The 22,537-nt window shown below is 48.4% G+C and overlaps 1 protein-coding gene and 26 non-coding genes across 32 annotated transcripts in view; 1 reads left to right on the forward strand and 26 right to left on the reverse strand.

The window, feature by feature from the left end:
* The window catches only part of cadpsa (Ca2+-dependent activator protein for secretion a), a 200,355-nt gene that overhangs the window by 99,403 nt on the left and 78,415 nt on the right, over positions 1-22,537 (forward strand). The window lies entirely within an intron of this gene.
* On the reverse strand, positions 996-1,067 carry trnad-guc (transfer RNA aspartic acid (anticodon GUC)). The gene has a single exon. It is a non-coding gene; the product is annotated as a tRNA-Asp (tRNA).
* Positions 1,324-1,395, reverse strand: trnad-guc (transfer RNA aspartic acid (anticodon GUC)). Its single transcript has one exon. It is a non-coding gene; the product is annotated as a tRNA-Asp (tRNA).
* trnad-guc (transfer RNA aspartic acid (anticodon GUC)) lies at positions 1,979-2,050 on the reverse strand. The gene has a single exon. It is a non-coding gene; the product is annotated as a tRNA-Asp (tRNA).
* trnad-guc (transfer RNA aspartic acid (anticodon GUC)) lies at positions 2,635-2,706 on the reverse strand. Its single transcript has one exon. It is a non-coding gene; the product is annotated as a tRNA-Asp (tRNA).
* Positions 3,293-3,364, reverse strand: trnad-guc (transfer RNA aspartic acid (anticodon GUC)). Its single transcript has one exon. It is a non-coding gene; the product is annotated as a tRNA-Asp (tRNA).
* Positions 3,951-4,022, reverse strand: trnad-guc (transfer RNA aspartic acid (anticodon GUC)). The gene has a single exon. It is a non-coding gene; the product is annotated as a tRNA-Asp (tRNA).
* trnad-guc (transfer RNA aspartic acid (anticodon GUC)) lies at positions 4,937-5,008 on the reverse strand. Its single transcript has one exon. It is a non-coding gene; the product is annotated as a tRNA-Asp (tRNA).
* On the reverse strand, positions 5,266-5,337 carry trnad-guc (transfer RNA aspartic acid (anticodon GUC)). Its single transcript has one exon. It is a non-coding gene; the product is annotated as a tRNA-Asp (tRNA).
* trnad-guc (transfer RNA aspartic acid (anticodon GUC)) lies at positions 5,923-5,994 on the reverse strand. The gene has a single exon. It is a non-coding gene; the product is annotated as a tRNA-Asp (tRNA).
* trnad-guc (transfer RNA aspartic acid (anticodon GUC)) lies at positions 6,249-6,320 on the reverse strand. The gene has a single exon. It is a non-coding gene; the product is annotated as a tRNA-Asp (tRNA).
* trnad-guc (transfer RNA aspartic acid (anticodon GUC)) lies at positions 7,234-7,305 on the reverse strand. Its single transcript has one exon. It is a non-coding gene; the product is annotated as a tRNA-Asp (tRNA).
* On the reverse strand, positions 7,562-7,633 carry trnad-guc (transfer RNA aspartic acid (anticodon GUC)). The gene has a single exon. It is a non-coding gene; the product is annotated as a tRNA-Asp (tRNA).
* trnad-guc (transfer RNA aspartic acid (anticodon GUC)) lies at positions 10,517-10,588 on the reverse strand. Its single transcript has one exon. It is a non-coding gene; the product is annotated as a tRNA-Asp (tRNA).
* On the reverse strand, positions 11,173-11,244 carry trnad-guc (transfer RNA aspartic acid (anticodon GUC)). The gene has a single exon. It is a non-coding gene; the product is annotated as a tRNA-Asp (tRNA).
* On the reverse strand, positions 12,813-12,884 carry trnad-guc (transfer RNA aspartic acid (anticodon GUC)). Its single transcript has one exon. It is a non-coding gene; the product is annotated as a tRNA-Asp (tRNA).
* Positions 13,142-13,213, reverse strand: trnad-guc (transfer RNA aspartic acid (anticodon GUC)). The gene has a single exon. It is a non-coding gene; the product is annotated as a tRNA-Asp (tRNA).
* trnad-guc (transfer RNA aspartic acid (anticodon GUC)) lies at positions 13,470-13,541 on the reverse strand. The gene has a single exon. It is a non-coding gene; the product is annotated as a tRNA-Asp (tRNA).
* trnad-guc (transfer RNA aspartic acid (anticodon GUC)) lies at positions 13,796-13,867 on the reverse strand. Its single transcript has one exon. It is a non-coding gene; the product is annotated as a tRNA-Asp (tRNA).
* On the reverse strand, positions 15,765-15,836 carry trnad-guc (transfer RNA aspartic acid (anticodon GUC)). Its single transcript has one exon. It is a non-coding gene; the product is annotated as a tRNA-Asp (tRNA).
* trnad-guc (transfer RNA aspartic acid (anticodon GUC)) lies at positions 16,421-16,492 on the reverse strand. Its single transcript has one exon. It is a non-coding gene; the product is annotated as a tRNA-Asp (tRNA).
* Positions 18,061-18,132, reverse strand: trnad-guc (transfer RNA aspartic acid (anticodon GUC)). Its single transcript has one exon. It is a non-coding gene; the product is annotated as a tRNA-Asp (tRNA).
* On the reverse strand, positions 18,389-18,460 carry trnad-guc (transfer RNA aspartic acid (anticodon GUC)). Its single transcript has one exon. It is a non-coding gene; the product is annotated as a tRNA-Asp (tRNA).
* On the reverse strand, positions 18,715-18,786 carry trnad-guc (transfer RNA aspartic acid (anticodon GUC)). The gene has a single exon. It is a non-coding gene; the product is annotated as a tRNA-Asp (tRNA).
* trnad-guc (transfer RNA aspartic acid (anticodon GUC)) lies at positions 19,044-19,115 on the reverse strand. The gene has a single exon. It is a non-coding gene; the product is annotated as a tRNA-Asp (tRNA).
* Positions 19,700-19,771, reverse strand: trnad-guc (transfer RNA aspartic acid (anticodon GUC)). Its single transcript has one exon. It is a non-coding gene; the product is annotated as a tRNA-Asp (tRNA).
* trnad-guc (transfer RNA aspartic acid (anticodon GUC)) lies at positions 20,354-20,425 on the reverse strand. The gene has a single exon. It is a non-coding gene; the product is annotated as a tRNA-Asp (tRNA).

The raw sequence follows: 22,537 nt of genomic DNA on the forward strand, positions 1-22,537 counted from the left end.
TCAAATAACTAACTCCCCATGGGGGAATCGAACCCCGGTCTTCCGCGTGACAGGCGGAGATACTGTCCACTATACTAACGAGGACTGCGTCAGTTAACGAAATTGTACCCGTGGTCAGCGTCATTGCCCACGTAAACACTGGCATTGGTGTCATTTCAGTGGTTTGGTGGCCCTGGCAACAGAATAGGTTAGTGTGCCTTTATTTGTAATACCATGGTTATCATAGTGGCCTAACACGTGAAGAACCTCACTTTAAAGACAGGGTGGAAGTTCAGCCATGTTGGCTGAGCGGTTTTGCTATAATAGTTGCAGGAACATAAAGCTTAACTTCACAAAACTACCTCCCGTCGGGGAATCGAACCCCGGTCTTCCGCGTGACAGGCGGAGATACTGTCCACTATACTAACGAGGACTGCGGAAGTTAGTGAAGTTCTACCCGTGGTCAGCGTCATTGCCCACGTAAACACTGGCAAAGGTGTCATTTCAGTGGTTTGGTGGCCCTGGCAACAGAAAAGGTGAATGTGCCTTTTTTCGTAATGCCATGGTTATCATTGTGGCCAAACACGTGAATAGCCTCACTTTGAAGACAGGGTGGAAGTTAAGCCATGTTGGCTTTTCGGTTTGCTCTCATAGTTGCAGGAACATAAAGCTTAACTTCACGAAACTACCTCCCCGTCGGGGAATCGAACCACGGTCTTCCGCGTGACAGGCGGAGATACTGTCCACTATACTAACGAGGACTGCGGTGGATAATGAAGTTCTACCCGTGGTCAGCGTCATTGCCCACGTAAACTGGCATGGGTGTCATTTCAGTGGTTTGGTGGCCCTGGCAACTGGAAAGGTTAGTGTGCCTTTTTTCGTAATGCCATGGTTATCATTGTGGCCTAACACGTGAACAGCCTCACTTTCAAGACAGGGTGGAAGTTCAGCCATGTTGGCTTTTGGGTTTTGCTCTCATAGTTGCAGGAACATAAAGCTTAACTTAAAAAAACAAACTCCCCGTCGGGGAATCGAACCCCGGTCTTCCGCGTGACAGGCGGAGATACTGTCCACTATACTAACGAGGACTGCGGTGGTTAGTGAAGTTCTACCCGTGGTCAGCGTCATTGCCCACGTAAACACTGGCTAAGGTGTCATTTAAGTGGTTTGGCGGCCCTGGAAACAGAAAAGGTCAGTGTGCCTTTTTTTGTAATACCATGGTTGTCATAGTGGCCAAACACGTGAATAGCCTCACTTTGAAGACAGGGTGGAAGTTAAGCCATGTTGGCTTTTCGGTTTGCTCTCATAGTTGCAGGAACATAAAGCTTAACTTCACAAAACTACCTCCCCGTCGGGGAATCGAACCCCGGTCTTCCGCGTGACAGGCGGAGATACTGTCCACTATACTAACGAGGACTGCGTAAGTCAAAGAAATTCTACCCGTGGTCAGCGTCATTGTCCACGTAAACTGGTAAAGGTGTCATTTCAGTGGTTTGGTGGCCCTGGCAACAGAAAAGGTGAGTGTGCCTTTTTTCGTAAGGCCATGGTTATCATTGTGGCCAAACACGTGAATAGCCTCACTTTGAAGACAGGGTGGAAGTTAAGCCATGTTGGCTTCTCGGTTTGCTCTCATAGTTGCAGGAACATAAAGCTTAACTTCACAAAACTACCTCCCCGTCGGGGAATCGAATCCCGGTCTTCCGCGTGACAGGCGGAGATACTGTCCACTATACTAACGAGGACTGCGGAAGTTAGTGAAGTTCTACCCGTGGTCAGCGTCATTGCCCACGTAAACACTGGCAAATGTGTCATTTCAGTGGTTTGGTGGCCCTGGCAACAGAAAAGGTGAGTGTGCCTTTTTTCGTAATGCCATGGTTATCATAGTGGCCTAACACGTAAAGAGCCTCACTTTAAAGACAGGGTGGAAGTTCAGCCATGTTGGCTGAGCGGTTTTGCTATCATAGTTGCAGGAACATAAAGCTTAACTTCACGAAACGACCTCCCCGTCGGGGAATCGAACCCCGGTCTTCCGCGTGACAGGCGGAGATACTGTCCACTATACTAACGAGGACTGCGTAAGACATAGAAATTCTACCCGTGGTCAGCGTCATTGCCCACGTAAACTGGCATGGGTGTAATTTCAGTGGTTTGGTGGCCCTGGCAACTGAATAGGTTAGTGTGCCTTTTTTTGTAATACCATGGTTATCATTGTGGCCTAACACGTGAACAGCCTCACTTTCAAGACAGGGTGGAAGTTCAGCCATGTTGGCTGAGCGGTTTTGCTGTCATAGTTGCAGGAACATAAAGCAAAACTTGACGAAACTACCTCCCCGACGGGGAATCGAACCCCGGTCTTGCGCGTGACAGGCGTAGATACTGTCCACTATACTAACGAAGACTGCGGTGGTTAGTGAAGTTCTACACGTGGTCAGCGTCATTGCCCACGTAAACACTGGCTAAGGTGTCATTTCAGTGGTTTGGTGGCCCTGGCAACAGAAAAGGTTAGTGTGCCTTTTTTTGTAATGCCATGATTATCATTGTGGCCAAACACAAGTATAGCCTCACTTTCAAGAGAGGGTGGAAGTTCAGCCATGTTGGCTTTTGGGTTTTGCTCTCATAGTTGCAGGAACATAAAGCTTAACTTAAAAAAACAAACTCCCCGTCGGGGAATCGAACCCCGGTCTTCCGCGTGACAGGCGGAGATACTGTCCACTATACTAACGAGGACTGCAGAAGTTAGTGAAGTTCTACCCGTGGTCAGCGTCATTGCCCACGTAAACACTGGCTAAGGTGTCATTTAAGTGGTTTGGCGGCCCTGGAAACAGAAAAGGTCAGTGTGCCTTTATTTGTAATACCATGGTTATCATAGTGGCCTAACACGTGAAGAACCTCACTTTAAAGACAGGGTGGAAGTTCAGCCATGTTGGCTGAGCGGTTTTGCTATAATAGTTGCAGGAACATAAAGCTTAACTTCACGAAACTACCTGCCCGTCGGGGAATCGAAGCCCGGTCTTCCGCGTGACAGGCGGAGATACTATCCACTATACTAACGAGGACTGTGGAAGTTGGAGAAGTTCTACACGTGGTCAGCGTCATTGCCCACGTAAACACTGGCATTGGTGTCATTTCAGTGGTTTGGTGGCCCTGGCAACAGAATAGGTTAGTGTGCCTTTTTTTGTAATACCATGGTTATCATAGTGGCCTAACACGTGAAGAGCCTCACTTTAAAGACAGGGTGGAAGTTCAGCCATGTTGGCTGAGCGGTTTTGCTATCATAGTTGCAGGAACATAAAGCTTAACTTCACGAAACTACCTCCCCGTCGGGGAATTGAACCCCGGTCTTCCGCGTGACAGGCGGAGATACTGTCCACTATACTAACGAGGACTGCCTAAGTCAAAGAAAATCTACCCGTGGTCAGCGTCATTGTCCACGTAAACACTGGCAAAGGTGTCATTTCAGTGGTTTGGTGGCCCTGGCAACAGAAAAGGTTAGTGTGCCTTTTTTCGTAATGCCATGGTTATCATTGTGGCCAAACACGTGTATTGCCTCACTTTCAAGAGAGGGTGGAAGTTCAGCCATGTTGGCTTTTCGGTTTTGCTATCATCGTTGCAGGAACATAAAGCTTAACTTCAAATAACTAACTCCCCGTCGGGGAATCGAACACCGGTCTTCCGCGTGACAGGCGGAGATACTGTCCACTATACTAACGAGGACTGCGGTGGTTCGTGAAGTTCTACCCGTGGTCAGCGTCATTGCCCACGTAAACACTGGCTAAGGTGTCATTTAAGTGGTTTGGCGGCCCTGGAAACAGAAAAGGTCAGTGTGCCTTTTTTTGTAATACCATGGTTATCAGAGTGGCCAAACACGTGAAGAGCCTCACTTTCAAGACAGGGTGGAAGTTCAGCCATGTTGGCTGAGCGGTTTTGCTATCATAGTTGCAGGAACATAAAGCTTACCTTCACGGAACTACCTCCCCGTCGGGGAATCGAACCCCGGTCTTCCGCGTGACAGGCGGAGATACTGTCCACTATACTAACGAGGACTGCGTAAGACAATGAAATTCTACCCGTGGTCAGCGTCATTACCCACGTAAACACTGGCAAAGGTGTCATTTCAGTGGTTTGGTGGCCCTGGCAACAGAATAGGTTAGTGTGCCTTTTTTCGTAATGCCATGGTTATCATTGTGGCCTAACACGTGAACAGCCTCATTTTCAAGACAGGGTGGAAGTTCAGCCATGTTGGCTGACCGGTTTTGCTATCATAGTTGCAGGAACATTCAGGTTAACTTTACAAAACTACCTCCTCATTGGGGAATCAAAGCCCGGTCTGCCGCGTGACAGGCGGAGATACTGTCCACTATACTAACGAGGACTGCGTAAGTTAACGAAATTCTCCCCGTGGTCAGCGTCATTGCCCACGTAAACACTGGCATTGGTGTCATTTCAGTGGTTTGGTGGCCCTGGCAACAGAATAGGTTAGTGTGCCTTTTTTCGTAATGCCATGGTTATCATAGTGGCCTAACACGTGTATAGCCTCACTTTCAAGACAGGGTGGAGGTTCAGCCATGTTGGCTGACCGGTTTTGCTATCATAGTTGCAGGAACATAAAGCTTAACTTCACGAAACGACCTTCCCGTCGGGGAATCGAACCCCGGACTTCCGCGTGACAGGCGGAGATACTGTCCACTATACTAACGAGGACTGCGTAAGACATAGAAATTCTACCCGTGGTCAGCATCATTACCCACGTAAACACTGGCAAAGGTGTCATTTCAGTTGTTTGGTGGCCCTGGCAACAGAAAAGGTGAGTGTGCCTTTTTTCGTAATGCCATGGTTATCATTTAGGCCAAACAGGTGAATAGCCTCACTTTGAAGACAGGGTGGAAGTTAAGCCATGTTGGCTTTTCGGTTTGCTCTCATAGTTGCAGGAACATAAAGCTTAACTTCACAAAACTACCTCCCCGTCGGGGAATCGAACCCCGGTCTTCCGCGTGACAGGCGGAGATACTGTCCACTATACTAACGAGGACTGCAGAAGTTAGTGAAGTTCTACCCGTGGTCAGCGTCATTGCCCACGTAAACACTGGCTAAGGTGTCATTTAAGTGGTTTGGCGGCCCTGGAAACAGAAAAGGTCAGTGTGCCTTTATTTGTAATACCATGGTTATCATAGTGGCCTAACACGTGAAGAACCTCACTTTAAAGACAGGGTGGAAGTTCAGCCATGTTGGCTGAGCGGTTTTGCTATAATAGTTGCAGGAACATAAAGCTTGACTTCACGAAACTACCTCCCCGTCGGGGAATCGAACCCCGGTCTTCCGCGTGACAGGCGGAGATACTATCCACTATACTAACGAGGACTGTAGAAGTTAGTGAAGTTCTACACGTGGTCAGCGTCATTGCCCACGTAAACACTGGCATTGGTGTCATTTCAGTGGTTTGGTGGCCCTGGCAACAGAATAGGTTAGTGTGCCTTTTTTTGTAATACCATGGTTATCATAGTGGCCTAACACGTGAAGAGCCTCACTTTAAAGACAGGGTGGAAGTTCAGCCATGTTGGCTGAGCGGTTTTGCTATCATAGTTGCAGGAACATAAAGCTTAACTTCACGAAACTACCTACCCGTCGGGGAATCGAACCCCGGTCTTCCGCGTGACAGGCGGAGATACTGTCCACTATACTAACGAGGACTGCGTCAGCTAACGAAATTCTACCCGTGGTCAGCGTCATTGCCCACGTAAACACTGGCTAAGGTGTCATTTAAGTGGTTTGGCGGCCCTGGAAACAGAAAAGGTCAGTGTGACTTTTTTTGTAATACCATGGTTATCATAGTGGCCAAACACGTGAATAGCCTCACTTTGAAGACAGGGTGGAAGTTCAGCCATGTTGGCTTTTCGGTTTGCTCTCATAGTTGCAGGAACATAAAGCTTAACTTCACAAAACTACCTCCCCGTCGGGGAATCGAACCCCGGTCTTCCGCGTGACAGGCGGAGATACTGTCCACTATACTAACGAGGACTGCGTAAGTCAAAGAAATTCTACCCGTGGTCAGCGTCATTGTCCACGTAAACTGGTAAAGGTGTCATTTCAGTGGTTTGGTGGCCCTGGCAACAGAAAAGGTGAGTGTGCCTTTTTTCGTAAGGCCATGGTTATCATTGTGGCCAAACACGTGAATAGCCTCACTTTGAAGACAGGGTGGAAGTTAAGCCATGTTGGCTTCTCGGTTTGCTCTCATAGTTGCAGGAACATAAAGCTTAACTTCACAAAACTACCTCCCCGTCGGGGAATCGAACCCCGGTCTTCCGCGTGACAGGCGGAGATACTGTCCACTATACTAACGAGGACTGCGGAAGTTAGTAAAGTTCTACCCGTGGTCAGCGTCATTGCCCACGTAAACACTGGCAAAGGTGTCATTTCAGTGGTTTGGTGGCCCTGGCAACAGAAAAGGTGAGTGTGCCTTTTTTCGTAATGCCATGGTTATCATAGTGGCCTAACACGTAAAGAGCCTCACTTTAAAGACAGGGTGGAAGTTCAGCCATGTTGGCTGAGCGGTTTTGCTATCATAGTTGCAGGAACATAAAGCTTAACTTCACGAAACGACCTCCCCGTCAGGGAATCGAACCCCGGTCTTCCGCGTGACAGGCGGAGATACTGTCCACTATACTAACGAGGACTGCGTAAGACATAGAAATTCTACCCGTGGTCAGCGTCATTGCCCACGTAAACTGGCATGGGTGTAATTTCAGTGGTTTGGTGGCCCTGGCAACTGAATAGGTTAGTGTGCCTTTTTTTGTAATACCATGGTTATCATTGTGGCCTAACACGTGAACAGCCTCACTTTCAAGACAGGGTGGAAGTTCAGCCATGTTGGCTGAGCGGTTTTGCTGTCATAGTTGCAGGAACATAAAGCTAAACTTGACGAAACTACCTCCCCGACGGGGAATCGAACCCCGGTCTTGCGCGTGACAGGCGTAGATACTGTCCACTATACTAACGAAGACTGCGGTGGTTAGTGAAGTTCTACCCGTGGTCAGCGTCATTGCCCACGTAAACACTGGCTAAGGTGTCATTTCAGTGGTTTGGTGGCCCTGGCAACAGAAAAGGTTAGTGTGCCTTTTTTTGTAATGCCATGATTATCATTGTGGCCAAACACAAGTATAGCCTCACTTTCAAGAGAGGGTGGAAGTTCAGCCATGTTGGCTTTTGGGTTTTGCTCTCATAGTTGCAGGAACATAAAGCTTAACTTAAAAAAACAAACTCCCCGTCGGGGAATCGAACCCCGGTCTTCCGCGTGACAGGCGGAGATACTGTCCACTATACTAACGAGGACTGCGGTGGTTAGTGAAGTTCTACCCGTGGTCAGCGTCATTGCCCACGTAAACACTGGCTAAGGTGTCATTTAAGTGGTTTGGCGGCCCTGGAAACAGAAAAGGTCAGTGTGCCTTTTTTTGTAATACCATGGTTGTCATAGTGGCCAAACACGTGAATAGCCTCACTTTGAAGACAGGGTGGAAGTTAAGCCATGTTGGCTTTTCGGTTTGCTCTCATAGTTGCAGGAACATAAAGCTTAACTTCACAAAACTACCTCCCCGTCGGGGAATCGAACCCCGGTCTTCCGCGTGACAGGCGGAGATACTGTCCACTATACTAACGAGGACTGCGTAAGTCAATGAAATTCTACCCGTGGTCAGCGTCATTACCCACGTAAACACTGGCAAAGGTGTCATTTCAGTGGTTTGGTGGCCCTGGCAACAGAATAGGTTAGTGTGCCTTTTTTCGTAATGCCATGGTTATCATTGTGGCCAAACACGTGAACAGCCTCACTTTCAAGACAGGGTGGAGGTTCAGCCATGTTGGCTGACCGGTTTTGCTGTCATAGTTGCAGGAACATAAAGCTAAACTTGACGAAACTACCTCCCCGACAGGGAATCGAACCCCGGTCTTGCGCGTGACAGGCGTAGATACTGTCCACTATACTAACGAGGACTGCGTCAGTTAACGAAATTGTACCCGTGGTCAGCGTCATTGCCCACGTAAACACTGGCATTGGTGTCATTTCAGTGGTTTGGTGGCCCTGGCAACAGAATAGGTTAGTGTGCCTTTTTTCGTAATGCCATGGCTATCATTGTGGCCAAACACGTGTATTGCCTCACTTTCAAGAGAGGGTGGAAGTTCAGCCATGTTGGCTTTTCGGTTTTGCTATCATAGTTGCAGGAACATAAAGCTTAACTTCAAATAACTAACTCCCCATGGGGGAATCGAACCCCGGTCTTCCGCGTGACAGGCGGAGATACTGTCCACTATACTAACGAGGACTGCGTCAGTTAACGAAATTGTACCCGTGGTCAGCGTCATTGCCCACGTAAACACTGGCATTGGTGTCATTTCAGTGGTTTGGTGGCCCTGGCAACAGAATAGGTTAGTGTGCCTTTATTTGTAATACCATGGTTATCATAGTGGCCTAACACGTGAAGAACCTCACTTTAAAGACAGGGTGGAAGTTCAGCCATGTTGGCTGAGCGGTTTTGCTATAATAGTTGCAGGAACATAAAGCTTAACTTCACAAAACTACCTCCCGTCGGGGAATCGAACCCCGGTCTTCCGCGTGACAGGCGGAGATACTGTCCACTATACTAACGAGGACTGCGGAAGTTAGTGAAGTTCTACCCGTGGTCAGCGTCATTGCCCACGTAAACACTGGCAAAGGTGTCATTTCAGTGGTTTGGTGGCCCTGGCAACAGAAAAGGTGAATGTGCCTTTTTTCGTAATGCCATGGTTATCATTGTGGCCAAACACGTGAATAGCCTCACTTTGAAGACAGGGTGGAAGTTAAGCCATGTTGGCTTTTCGGTTTGCTCTCATAGTTGCAGGAACATAAAGCTTAACTTCACGAAACTACCTCCCCGTCGGGGAATCGAACCACGGTCTTCCGCGTGACAGGCGGAGATACTGTCCACTATACTAACGAGGACTGCGGTGGATAATGAAGTTCTACCCGTGGTCAGCGTCATTGCCCACGTAAACTGGCATGGGTGTCATTTCAGTGGTTTGGTGGCCCTGGCAACTGGAAAGGTTAGTGTGCCTTTTTTCGTAATGCCATGGTTATCATTGTGGCCTAACACGTGAACAGCCTCACTTTCAAGACAGGGTGGAAGTTCAGCCATGTTGGCTGACCGGTTTTGCTGTCATAGTTGCAGGAACATAAAGCTTAACTTCACAAAACTACCTCCCCGTCGGGCAATCGAACCCCGGTCTTCCGCGTGACAGGCGGAGATACTGTCCACTATACTAACGAGGACTGCGGTGGATAATGAAGTTCTACCCGTGGTCAGCGTCATTGCCCACGTAAACTGGCATGGGTGTCATTTCAGTGGTTTGGTGGCCCTGGCAACTGTATAGGTTAGTGTGCCTTTTTTCGTAATGCCATGGTTATCATTGTGGCCTAACACGTGAACAGCCTCACTTTCAAGACAGGGTGGAAGTTCAGCCATGTTGGCTGACCGGTTTTGCTGTCATAGTTGCAGGAACATAAAGCTAAACTTGACGAAACTACCTCCCCGACGGGTAAACGAACCCCGGTCTTGCGCGTGACAGGCGGAGACACTGTCCACTATACTAACGAGGACTGCGGAAGTTAGTGAAGTTCTACCCGTGGTCAGCGTCATTGCCCACGTAAACACTGGCAAAGGTGTCATTTCAGTAGTTTGGCGGCCCTGGCAACAGAATAGTTTAGTGTGACTTTTTTTGTAATACCATGGTTATCATTGTGGCCAAACACGTGAACAGCCTCATTTTCAAGACAGGGTGGAAGTTCAGCCATGTTAGCTGACCGGTTTTGCTATCATAGTTGCAGGAACATTAAGGTTAACTTTACAAAACTACCTCCTCATCGGGGAATCGAACCCCGGTCTGCCGCGTGACAGGCGGAGATACTGTCCACTATACTAACGAGGACTGCGGTGGTTAGTGAAGTTCTACCCGTGGTCAGCGTCATTGCCCACGTAAACACTGGCTAAGGTGTCATTTCAGTGGTTTGGTGGCCCTGGCAACAGAATAGGTTAGTGTGCCTTTTTTCGTAATGCCATGGTTATCATTGTGGCCAAACACGTGTATAGCCTCACTTTCAAGAGAGGGTGGAAGTTCAGCCATGTTGACTTTTCGGTTTTGCTGTCATAGCTGCAGGAACATAAAGCTTAACTTCAAATAACTAACTCCCCGTCGGGGAATCAAACCCCGGTCTTCCGCGTGACAGGCGAAGATACTGTCCACTATACTAACGAGGACTGCGGTGGTTAGTGAAGTTCTACCCGTGGTCAGCGTCATTGCCCACGTAAACACTGGCTAAGGTGTCATTTCAGTGGTTTGGTGGCCCTGGCAACAGAAAAGGTTAGTGTGCCTTTTTTCGTAATGCCATGATTATCATTGTGGCCAAACACGAGTATAGCCTCACTTTCAAGAGAGGGTGGAAGTTCAGCCATGTTGGCTTTTCGGTTTTGCTATCATCGTTGCAGGAACATAAAGCTTAACTTCAAATAACTAACTCCCCATCGGGGAATCGAACCCCGGTCTTCCGCGTGACAGGCGGAGATACTGTCCACTATACTAACGAGGACTGCGGTGGTTAGTGAAGTTCTACCCGTGGTCAGCGTCATTGCCCACGTAAACACTGGCTAAGGTGTCATTTAAGTGGTTTGGCGGCCCTGGAAACAGAAAAGGTCAGTGTGCCTTTTTTTGTAATACCATGGTTATCATAGTGGCCAAACACGTGAATAGCCTCACTTTGAAGACAGGGTGGAAGTTAAGCCATGTTGGCTTTTCGGTTTGCTCTCATAGTTGCAGGAACATAAAGCTTAACTTCACAAAACTACCTCCCCGTCGGGGAATCGAACGCCGGTCTTCCGCGTGACAGGCGGAGATACTGTCCACTATACTAACGAGGACTGCGGAAGTTAGTGAAGTTCTACCCGTGGTCAGCGTCATTGCCCACGTAAACACTGGCAAAGGTGTCATTTCAGTGGTTTGGTGGCCCTGGCAACAGAAAAGGTGAGTGTGCCTTTTTTCGTAATGCCATGGTTATCATTGTGGCCAAACACGTGAATAGCCTCACTTTGAAGACAGGGTGGAAGTTCAGCCATGTTGGCTTTTCGGTTTGCTCTCATAGTTGCAGGAACATAAAGCTTAACTTCACAAAACCACCTCCCCATCGGGGAATCGAACCCCGGTCTTCCGCATGACAGGCGGAGATACTGTCCACTATACTAACGAGGACTGCGGTGAATAATGAAGTTCTACCCGTGGTCAGCGTCATTGCCCACGTAAACTGGCATGGGTGTCATTTCAGTGGTTTGGTGGCCCTGGCAACTGAATAGGTTAGTGTGCCTTTTTTTGTAATACCATGGTTATCATTGTGGCCTAACACGTGAACAGCCTCATTTTCAAGACAGGGTGGAAGTTCAGCCATGTTGGCTGACCGGTTTTGCTATCATAGTTGCAGGAACATTCAGGTTAACTTTACAAAACTACCTCCTCATTGGGGAATCAAAGCCCGGTCTGCCGCGTGACAGGCGGAGATACTGTCCACTATACTAACGAGGACTGCGTAAGTTAACGAAATTCTCCCCGTGGTCAGCGTCATTGCCCACGTAAACACTGGCATTGGTGTCATTTCAGTGGTTTGGTGGCCCTGGCAACAGAATAGGTTAGTGTGCCTTTTTTCGTAATGCCATGGTTATCATTGTGGCCAAACACGTGTATAGCCTCACTTTAAAGACAGGGTGGAAGTTCAGCCATGTTGGCTGAGTGGTTTTGCTATCATAGTTGCAGGAACATAAAGCTTAACTTCACGAAACGACCTTCCCGTCGGGGAATCGAACCCCAGTCTTCCGCGTGACAGGCGGAGATACTGTCCACTATACTAACGAGGACTGCGTAAGACATAGAAATTCTACCCGTGGTCAGCATCATTACCCACGTAAACACTGGCAAAGGTGTCATTTCAGTTGTTTGGTGGCCCTGGCAACAGAAAAGGTGAGTGTGCCTTTTTTCGTAATGCCATGGTTATCATTTAGGCCAAACAGGTGAATAGCCTCACTTTGAAGACAGGGTGGAAGTTAAGCCATGTTGGCTTTTCGGTTTGCTCTCATAGTTGCAGGAACATAAAGCTTAACTTCACAAAACTACCTCCCCGTCGGGGAATCGAACCCCGGTCTTCCGCGTGACAGGCGTAGATACTGTCCACTATACTAACGAGGACTGCGGTGGATAATGAAGTTCTACCCGTGGTCAGCGTCATTGCCCACGTAAACTGGCATGGGTGTAATTTCAGTGGTTTGGTGGACCTGGCAACTGAATAGGTTAGTGTGCCTTTTTTCGTAATGCCATGGTTATCATTGTGGCCTAACACGTGAACAGCCTCACTTTCAAGACAGGGTGGAAGTTCAGCCATGTTGGCTGACCGGTTTTGCTGTCATAGTTGCAGGAACATAAAGCTAAACTTGACGAAACTACCTCCCCGACGGGGAATCGAACCCGGGTCTTGCGCGTGACAGGCGTAGATACTGTCCACTATACTAACGAAGACTGCGGTGGTTAGTGAAGTTCTACCCGTGGTCAGCGTCATTGCCCACGTAAACACTGGCTAAGGTGTCATTTCAGTGGTTTGGTGGCCCTGGCAACAGAAAAGGTTCGTGTGCCTTTTTTCGTAATGCCATGATTATCATTGTGGCCAAACACGAGTATAGCCTCACTTTCAAGAGAGGGTGGAAGTTCATCCATGTTGGCTTTTCGGTTTTGCTCTCATAGTTGCAGGAACATAAAGCTTAACTTAAAAAAACAAACTCCCCGTCGGGGAATCGAACCCCGGTCTTCCGCGTGACAGGCGGAGATACTGTCCACTATACTAACGAGGACTGCAGAAGTTAGTGAAGTTCTACCCGTGGTCAGCGTCATTGCCCACGTAAACACTGGCTAAGGTGTCATTTAAGTGGTTTGGCGGCCCTGGAAACAGAGAAGGTCAGTGTGCCTTTATTTGTAATACCATGGTTATCATAGTGGCCTAACACGTGAAGAACCTCACTTTAAAGACAGGGTGGAAGTTCAGCCATGTTGGCTGAGCGGTTTTGCTATCATAGTTGCAGGAACATAAAGCTTAACTTCACGAAACTACCTCCCCGTCGGGGAATCGAACCCCGGTCTTCCGCGTGACAGGCGGAGATACTGTCCACTATACTAACGAGGACTGCGTCAGTTAACGAAATTCTACCCGTGGTCAGCGTCATTGCCCACGTAAACACTGGCTAAGGTGTCATTTAAGTGGTTTGGCGGCCCTGGAAACAGAAAAGGTCAGTGTGCCTTTTTTTGTAATACCATGGTTATCATAGTGGCCAAACACGTGAATAGCCTCACTTTGAAGACAGGGTGGAAGTTAAGCCATGTTGGCTTTTCGGTTTGCTCTCATAGTTGCAGGAACATAAAGCTTAACTTCACAAAACTACCTCCCCGTCGGGGAATCGAACCCCGGTCTTCCGCGTGACAGGCGGAGATACTGTCCACTATACTAACGAGGACTGCGTAAGTCAAAGAAATTCTACCCGTGGTCAGCGTCATTGTCCACGTAAACTGGTAAAGGTGTCATTTCAGTGGTTTGGTGGCCCTGGCAACAGAAAAGGTGAGTGTGCCTTTTTTCGTAAGGCCATGGTTATCATTGTGGCCAAACACGTGAATAGCCTCACTTTGAAGACAGGGTGGAAGTTAAGCCATGTTGGCTTCTCGGTTTGCTCTCATAGTTGCAGGAACATAAAGCTTAACTTCACAAAACTACCTCCCCGTCGGGGAATCGAACCCCGGTCTTCCGCGTGACAGGCGGAGATACTGTCCACTATACTAACGAGGACTGCGGAAGTTAGTGAAGTTCTACCCGTGGTCAGCGTCATTGCCCACGTAAACACTGGCTAAGGTGTCATTTCAGTGGTTTGGTGGCCCTGGCAACAGAAAAGGTGAATGTGCCTTTTTTCGTAATGCCATGGTTATCATTGTGGCCAAACACGTGAATAGCCTCACTTTGAAGACAGGGTGGAAGTTAAGCCATGTTGGCTTTTCGGTTTGCTCTCATAGTTGCAGGAACATAAAGCTTAACTTCACGAAACTACCTCCCCGTCGGGGAATCGAACCACGGTCTTCCGCGTGACAGGCGGAGATACTGTCCACTATACTAACGAGGACTGCGGTGGATAATGAAGTTCTACCCGTGGTCAGCGTCATTGCCCACGTAAACTGGCATGGGTGTCATTTCAGTGGTTTGGTGGCCCTGGCAACTGGAAAGGTTAGTGTGCCTTTTTTCGTAATGCCATGGTTATCATTGTGGCCTAACACGTGAACAGCCTCACTTTCAAGACAGGGTGGAAGTTCAGCCATGTTGGCTGACCGGTTTTGCTGTCATAGTTGCAGGAACATAAAGCTTAACTTCACAAAACTACCTCCCCGTCGGGCAATCGAACCCCGGTCTTCCGCGTGACAGGCGGAGATACTGTCCACTATACTAACGAGGACTGCGGTGGATAATGAAGTTCTACCCGTGGTCAGCGTCATTGCCCACGTAAACTGGCATGGGTGTCATTTCAGTGGTTTGGTGGCCCTGGCAACTGTATAGGTTAGTGTGCCTTTTTTCGTAATGCCATGGTTATCATTGTGGCCTAACACGTGAACAGCCTCACTTTCAAGACAGGGTGGAAGTTCAGCCATGTTGGCTGACCGGTTTTGCTGTCATAGTTGCAGGAACATAAAGCTAAACTTGACGAAACTACCTCCCCGACGGGTAAACGAACCCCGGTCTTGCGCGTGACAGGCGGAGACACTGTCCACTATACTAACGAGGACTGCGGAAGTTAGTGAAGTTCTACCCGTGGTCAGCGTCATTGCCCACGTAAACACTGGCAAAGGTGTCATTTCAGTAGTTTGGCGGCCCTGGCAACAGAATAGTTTAGTGTGACTTTTTTTGTAATACCATGGTTATCATTGTGGCCAAACACGTGAACAGCCTCATTTTCAAGACAGGGTGGAAGTTCAGCCATGTTAGCTGACCGGTTTTGCTATCATAGTTGCAGGAACATTAAGGTTAACTTTACAAAACTACCTCCTCATCGGGGAATCGAACCCCGGTCTGCCGCGTGACAGGCGGAGATACTGTCCACTATACTAACGAGGACTGCGGTGGTTAGTGAAGTTCTACCCGTGGTCAGCGTCATTGCCCACGTAAACACTGGCTAAGGTGTCATTTCAGTGGTTTGGTGGCCCTGGCAACAGAATAGGTTAGTGTGCCTTTTTTCGTAATGCCATGGTTATCATTGTGGCCAAACACGTGTATAGCCTCACTTTCAAGAGAGGGTGGAAGTTCAGCCATGTTGACTTTTCGGTTTTGCTGTCATAGCTGCAGGAACATAAAGCTTAACTTCAAATAACTAACTCCCCGTCGGGGAATCAAACCCCGGTCTTCCGCGTGACAGGCGAAGATACTGTCCACTATACTAACGAGGACTGCGGTGGTTAGTGAAGTTCTACCCGTGGTCAGCGTCATTGCCCACGTAAACACTGGCTAAGGTGTCATTTCAGTGGTTTGGTGGCCCTGGCAACAGAAAAGGTTAGTGTGCCTTTTTTCGTAATGCCATGATTATCATTGTGGCCAAACACGAGTATAGCCTCACTTTCAAGAGAGGGTGGAAGTTCAGCCATGTTGGCTTTTCGGTTTTGCTATCATCGTTGCAGGAACATAAAGCTTAACTTCAAATAACTAACTCCCCATCGGGGAATCGAACCCCGGTCTTCCGCGTGACAGGCGGAGATACTGTCCACTATACTAACGAGGACTGCGGTGGTTAGTGAAGTTCTACCCGTGGTCAGCGTCATTGCCCACGTAAACACTGGCTAAGGTGTCATTTAAGTGGTTTGGCGGCCCTGGAAACAGAAAAGGTCAGTGTGCCTTTTTTTGTAATACCATGGTTATCATAGTGGCCAAACACGTGAATAGCCTCACTTTGAAGACAGGGTGGAAGTTAAGCCATGTTGGCTTTTCGGTTTGCTCTCATAGTTGCAGGAACATAAAGCTTAACTTCACAAAACTACCTCCCCGTCGGGGAATCGAACGCCGGTCTTCCGCGTGACAGGCGGAGATACTGTCCACTATACTAACGAGGACTGCGGAAGTTAGTGAAGTTCTACCCGTGGTCAGCGTCATTGCCCACGTAAACACTGGCAAAGGTGTCATTTCAGTGGTTTGGTGGCCCTGGCAACAGAAAAGGTGAGTGTGCCTTTTTTCGTAATGCCATGGTTATCATTGTGGCCAAACACGTGAATAGCCTCACTTTGAAGACAGGGTGGAAGTTCAGCCATGTTGGCTTTTCGGTTTGCTCTCATAGTTGCAGGAACATAAAGCTTAACTTCACAAAACCACCTCCCCATCGGGGAATCGAACCCCGGTCTTCCGCATGACAGGCGGAGATACTGTCCACTATACTAACGAGGACTGCGGTGAATAATGAAGTTCTACCCGTGGTCAGCGTCATTGCCCACGTAAACTGGCATGGGTGTCATTTCAGTGGTTTGGTGGCCCTGGCAACTGAATAGGTTAGTGTGCCTTTTTTTGTAATACCATGGTTATCATTGTGGCCTAACACGTGAACAGCCTCATTTTCAAGACAGGGTGGAAGTTCAGCCATGTTGGCTGACCGGTTTTGCTATCATAGTTGCAGGAACATTCAGGTTAACTTTACAAAACTACCTCCTCATTGGGGAATCAAAGCCCGGTCTGCCGCGTGACAGGCGGAGATACTGTCCACTATACTAACGAGGACTGCGTAAGTTAACGAAATTCTCCCCGTGGTCAGCGTCATTGCCCACGTAAACACTGGCATTGGTGTCATTTCAGTGGTTTGGTGGCCCTGGCAACAGAATAGGTTAGTGTGCCTTTTTTCGTAATGCCATGGTTATCATTGTGGCCAAACACGTGTATAGCCTCACTTTAAAGACAGGGTGGAAGTTCAGCCATGTTGGCTGAGTGGTTTTGCTATCATAGTTGCAGGAACATAAAGCTTAACTTCACGAAACGACCTTCCCGTCGGGGAATCGAACCCCAGTCTTCCGCGTGACAGGCGGAGATACTGTCCACTATACTAACGAGGACTGCGTAAGACATAGAAATTCTACCCGTGGTCAGCATCATTACCCACGTAAACACTGGCAAAGGTGTCATTTCAGTTGTTTGGTGGCCCTGGCAACAGAAAAGGTGAGTGTGCCTTTTTTCGTAATGCCATGGTTATCATTTAGGCCAAACAGGTGAATAGCCTCACTTTGAAGACAGGGTGGAAGTTAAGCCATGTTGGCTTTTCGGTTTGCTCTCATAGTTGCAGGAACATAAAGCTTAACTTCACAAAACTACCTCCCCGTCGGGGAATCGAACCCCGGTCTTCCGCGTGACAGGCGTAGATACTGTCCACTATACTAACGAGGACTGCGGTGGATAATGAAGTTCTACCCGTGGTCAGCGTCATTGCCCACGTAAACTGGCATGGGTGTAATTTCAGTGGTTTGGTGGACCTGGCAACTGAATAGGTTAGTGTGCCTTTTTTCGTAATGCCATGGTTATCATTGTGGCCTAACACGTGAACAGCCTCACTTTCAAGACAGGGTGGAAGTTCAGCCATGTTGGCTGACCGGTTTTGCTGTCATAGTTGCAGGAACATAAAGCTAAACTTGACGAAACTACCTCCCCGACGGGGAATCGAACCCGGGTCTTGCGCGTGACAGGCGTAGATACTGTCCACTATACTAACGAAGACTGCGGTGGTTAGTGAAGTTCTACCCGTGGTCAGCGTCATTGCCCACGTAAACACTGGCTAAGGTGTCATTTCAGTGGTTTGGTGGCCCTGGCAACAGAAAAGGTTCGTGTGCCTTTTTTCGTAATGCCATGATTATCATTGTGGCCAAACACGAGTATAGCCTCACTTTCAAGAGAGGGTGGAAGTTCATCCATGTTGGCTTTTCGGTTTTGCTCTCATAGTTGCAGGAACATAAAGCTTAACTTAAAAAAACAAACTCCCCGTCGGGGAATCGAACCCCGGTCTTCCGCGTGACAGGCGGAGATACTGTCCACTATACTAACGAGGACTGCGTCAGTTAACGAAATTCTACCCGTGGTCAGCGTCATTGCCCACGTAAACACTGGCTAAGGTGTCATTTAAGTGGTTTGGCGGCCCTGGAAACAGAAAAGGTCAGTGTGCCTTTTTTTGTAATACCATGGTTATCATAGTGGCCAAACACGTGAATAGCCTCACTTTGAAGACAGGGTGGAAGTTAAGCCATGTTGGCTTTTCGGTTTGCTCTCATAGTTGCAGGAACATAAAGCTTAACTTCACAAAACTACCTCCCCGTCGGGGAATCGAACCCCGGTCTTCCGCGTGACAGGCGGAGATACTGTCCACTATACTAACGAGGACTGCGTAAGTCAAAGAAATTCTACCCGTGGTCAGCGTCATTGTCCACGTAAACTGGTAAAGGTGTCATTTCAGTGGTTTGGTGGCCCTGGCAACAGAAAAGGTGAGTGTGCCTTTTTTCGTAAGGCCATGGTTATCATTGTGGCCAAACACGTGAATAGCCTCACTTTGAAGACAGGGTGGAAGTTAAGCCATGTTGGCTTCTCGGTTTGCTCTCATAGTTGCAGGAACATAAAGCTTAACTTCACAAAACTACCTCCCCGTCGGGGAATCGAACCCCGGTCTTCCGCGTGACAGGCGGAGATACTGTCCACTATACTAACGAGGACTGCGGAAGTTAGTGAAGTTCTACCCGTGGTCAGCGTCATTGCCCACGTAAACACTGGCTAAGGTGTCATTTCAGTGGTTTGGTGGCCCTGGCAACAGAAAAGGTGAGTGTGCCTTTTTTCGTAATGCCATGGTTATCATAGTGGCCTAACACGTAAAGAGCCTCACTTTAAAGACAGGGTGGAAGTTCAGCCATGTTGGCTGAGCGGTTTTGCTATCATAGTTGCAGGAACATAAAGCTTAACTTCACGAAACGACCTCCCCGTCGGGGAATCGAACCCCGGTCTTCCGCGTGACAGGCGGAGATACTGTCCACTATACTAACGAGGACTGCGTAAGACATAGAAATTCTACCCGTGGTCAGCGTCATTGCCCACGTAAACTGGCATGGGTGTAATTTCAGTGGTTTGGTGGCCCTGGCAACTGAATAGGTTAGTGTGCCTTTTTTTGTAATACCATGGTTATCATTGTGGCCTAACACGTGAACAGCCTCACTTTCAAGACAGGGTGGAAGTTCAGCCATGTTGGCTGAGCGGTTTTGCTGTCATAGTTGCAGGAACATAAAGCTAAACTTGACGAAACTACCTCCCCGACGGGGAATCGAACCCCGGTCTTGCGCGTGACAGGCGTAGATACTGTCCACTATACTAACGAAGACTGCGGTGGTTAGTGAAGTTCTACCCGTGGTCAGCGTCATTGCCCACGTAAACACTGGCTAAGGTGTCATTTCAGTGGTTTGGTGGCCCTGGCAACAGAAAAGGTTAGTGTGCCTTTTTTTGTAATGCCATGATTATCATTGTGGCCAAACACAAGTATAGCCTCACTTTCAAGAGAGGGTGGAAGTTCAGCCATGTTGGCTTTTGGGTTTTGCTCTCATAGTTGCAGGAACATAAAGCTTAACTTAAAAAAACAAACTCCCCGTCGGGGAATCGAACCCCGGTCATCCGCGTGACAGGCGGAGATACTGTCCACTATACTAACGAGGACTGCGGTGGTTAGTGAAGTTCTACCCGTGGTCAGCGTCATTGCCCACGTAAACACTGGCTAAGGTGTCATTTAAGTGGTTTGGCGGCCCTGGACACAGAAAAGGTCAGTGTGCCTTTTTTTGTAATACCATGGTTATCATAGTGGCCAAACACGTGAATAGCCTCACTTTGAAGACAGGGTGGAAGTTAAGCCATGTTGGCTTTTCGGTTTGCTCTCATAGTTGCAGGAACATAAAGCTTAACTTCACAAAACTACCTCCCCGTCAGGGAATCGAACCCCGGTCTTCCGCGTGACAGGCGGAGATACTGTCCACTATACTAACGAGGACTGCGTAAGTCAAAGAAATTCTACCCGTGGTCAGCGTCATTGTCCACGTAAACTGGTAAAGGTGTCATTTCAGTGGTTTGGTGGCCCTGGCAACAGAAAAGGTGAGTGTGCCTTTTTTCGTAAGGCCATGGTTATCATTGTGGCCAAACACGTGAATAGCCTCACTTTGAAGACAGGGTGGAAGTTAAGCCATGTTGGCTTCTCGGTTTGCTCTCATAGTTGCAGGAACATAAAGCTTAACTTCACAAAACTACCTCCCCGTCGGGGAATCGAACCCCGGTCTTCCGCGTGACAGGCGGAGATACTGTCCACTATACTAACGAGGACTGCGGAAGTTAGTGAAGTTCTACCCGTGGTCAGCGTCATTGCCCACGTAAACACTGGCAAAGGTGTCATTTCAGTGGTTTGGTGGCCCTGGCAACAGAAAAGGTGAGTGTGCCTTTTTTCGTAATGCCATGGTTATCATAGTGGCCTAACACGTAAAGAGCCTCACTTTAAAGACAGGGTGGAAGTTCAGCCATGTTGGCTGAGCGGTTTTGCTATAATAGTTGCAGGAACATAAAGCTTAACTTCACGAAACTACCTGCCCGTCGGGGAATTGAACCCCGGTCTTCCGCGTGACAGGGGGAGATACTGTCCACTATACTAACGAGGACTGCGTAAGTCAAAGAAATTCTACCCGTGGTCAGCGTCATTGTCCACGTAAACTGGCAAAGGTGTCATTTCAGTGGTTTGGTGGCCCTGGCAACAGAAAAGGTTAGTGTGCCTTTTTTCGTAAGGCCATGGTTATCATTGTGGCCAAACACGTGAATAGCCTCACTTTGAAGACAGGGTGGAAGTTAAGCCATGTTGGCTTTTCGGTTTTGCTATCATAGTTGCAGGAACATAAAGCTTAACTTCAAATAACTAACTCCCCATCTGGGAATCGAACCCCGGTCTTCCGCGTGACAGGCGGAGATACTGTCCACTATACTAACGAGGAGTGCGGTGGTTAGTGAAGTTCTACCCGTGGTCAGCGTCATTGCCCACGTAAACACTGGCATTGGTGTCATTTCAGTGGTTTGGTGGCCCTGGCAACAGAATAGGTTAGTGTGCCTTTTTTCGTAATGCCATGGTTATCATTGTGGCCAAACACGTGAACAGCCTCACTTTCAAGACAGGGTGGAGGTTCAGCCATGTTGGCTGACCGGTTTTGCTGTCATAGTTGCCGGAACATAAAGCTAAACTTGACGAAACTACCTCCCCCGACGGGGAATCGAACCCCGGTCTTGCGTGTGACAGGCGTAGATACTGTCCACTATACTAACGAGGACTGCGTCAGTTAACGAAATTCTACCCGTGGTCAGCGTCATTGCCCACGTAAACACTGGCTAAGGTGTCATTTAAGTGGTTTGGCGGCCCTGGAAACAGAAAAGGTCAGTGTGCCTTTTTTTGTAATACCAATTGTTATCATAGTGGCCTAACACGTAAAGAGCCTCACTTTAAAGACAGGGTGGAAGTTCAGCCATGTTGGCTGAGCGGTTTTGCTATCATAGTTGCAGGAACATAAAGCTTAACTTCACGAAACGACCTCCGCGTCGGGGAAACGAACCCCGGTCTTCCGCGTGACAGGCGGAGATACTGTCCACTATACTAACGAGGACTGCGTCAGTTAACGAAATTCTACCCGTGGTCAGCGTCATTGCCCACGTAAACACTGGCTAAGGTGTCATTTCATAGGTTTGGCGGCCCTGGAAACAGAAATGGTCAGTGTGCCTTTTTTTGTAATACCATGGTTATCATAGTGGCCTAACACGTAAAGAGCCTCACTTTAAAGACAGGGTGGAAGTTCAGCCATGTTGGCTGAGCGGTTTTGCTATCATAGTTGCAGGAACATAAAGCTTAACTTCACGAAACGACCTCCCCGTCGGGGAATCGAACCCCGGCCTTCCGCGTGACAGGCGCAGATACTGTCCACTATACTAACGAGGACTGCGTCAGTTAACGAAATTCTACCCGTGGTCAGCGTCATTACCCACGTAAACACTGGCAAAGGTGTCATTTAATAGGTTTGGCGGCCCTGGAAACAGAAAAGGTCAGTGTGCCTTTTTTTGTAATACCATGGTTATCATAGTGGCCTAACACGTAAAGAGCCTCACTTTAAAGACAGGGTGGAAGTTCAGCCATGTTGGCTGAGCGGTTTTGCTATAATAGTTGCAGGAACATAAAGCTTAACTTCACGAAACTACCTGCCCGTCGGGGAATTGAACCCCGGTCTTCCGCGTGACAGGGGGAGATACTGTCCACTATACTAACGAGGACTGCGTAAGTCAAAGAAATTCTACCCGTGGTCAGCGTCATTGTCCACGTAAACTGGCAAAGGTGTCATTTCAGTGGTTTGGTGGCCCTGGCAACAGAAAAGGTTAGTGTGCCTTTTTTCGTAAGGCCATGGTTATCAT

This window comes from Idiotropiscis lumnitzeri, chromosome 11, assembly GCF_059441095.1.
Source record: "Idiotropiscis lumnitzeri isolate Australia: NSW breed Sydney's pygmy pipehorse chromosome 11, RoL_Ilum_1.0, whole genome shotgun sequence".
Classification (NCBI taxonomy): domain Eukaryota; kingdom Metazoa; phylum Chordata; class Actinopteri; order Syngnathiformes; family Syngnathidae; genus Idiotropiscis; species Idiotropiscis lumnitzeri.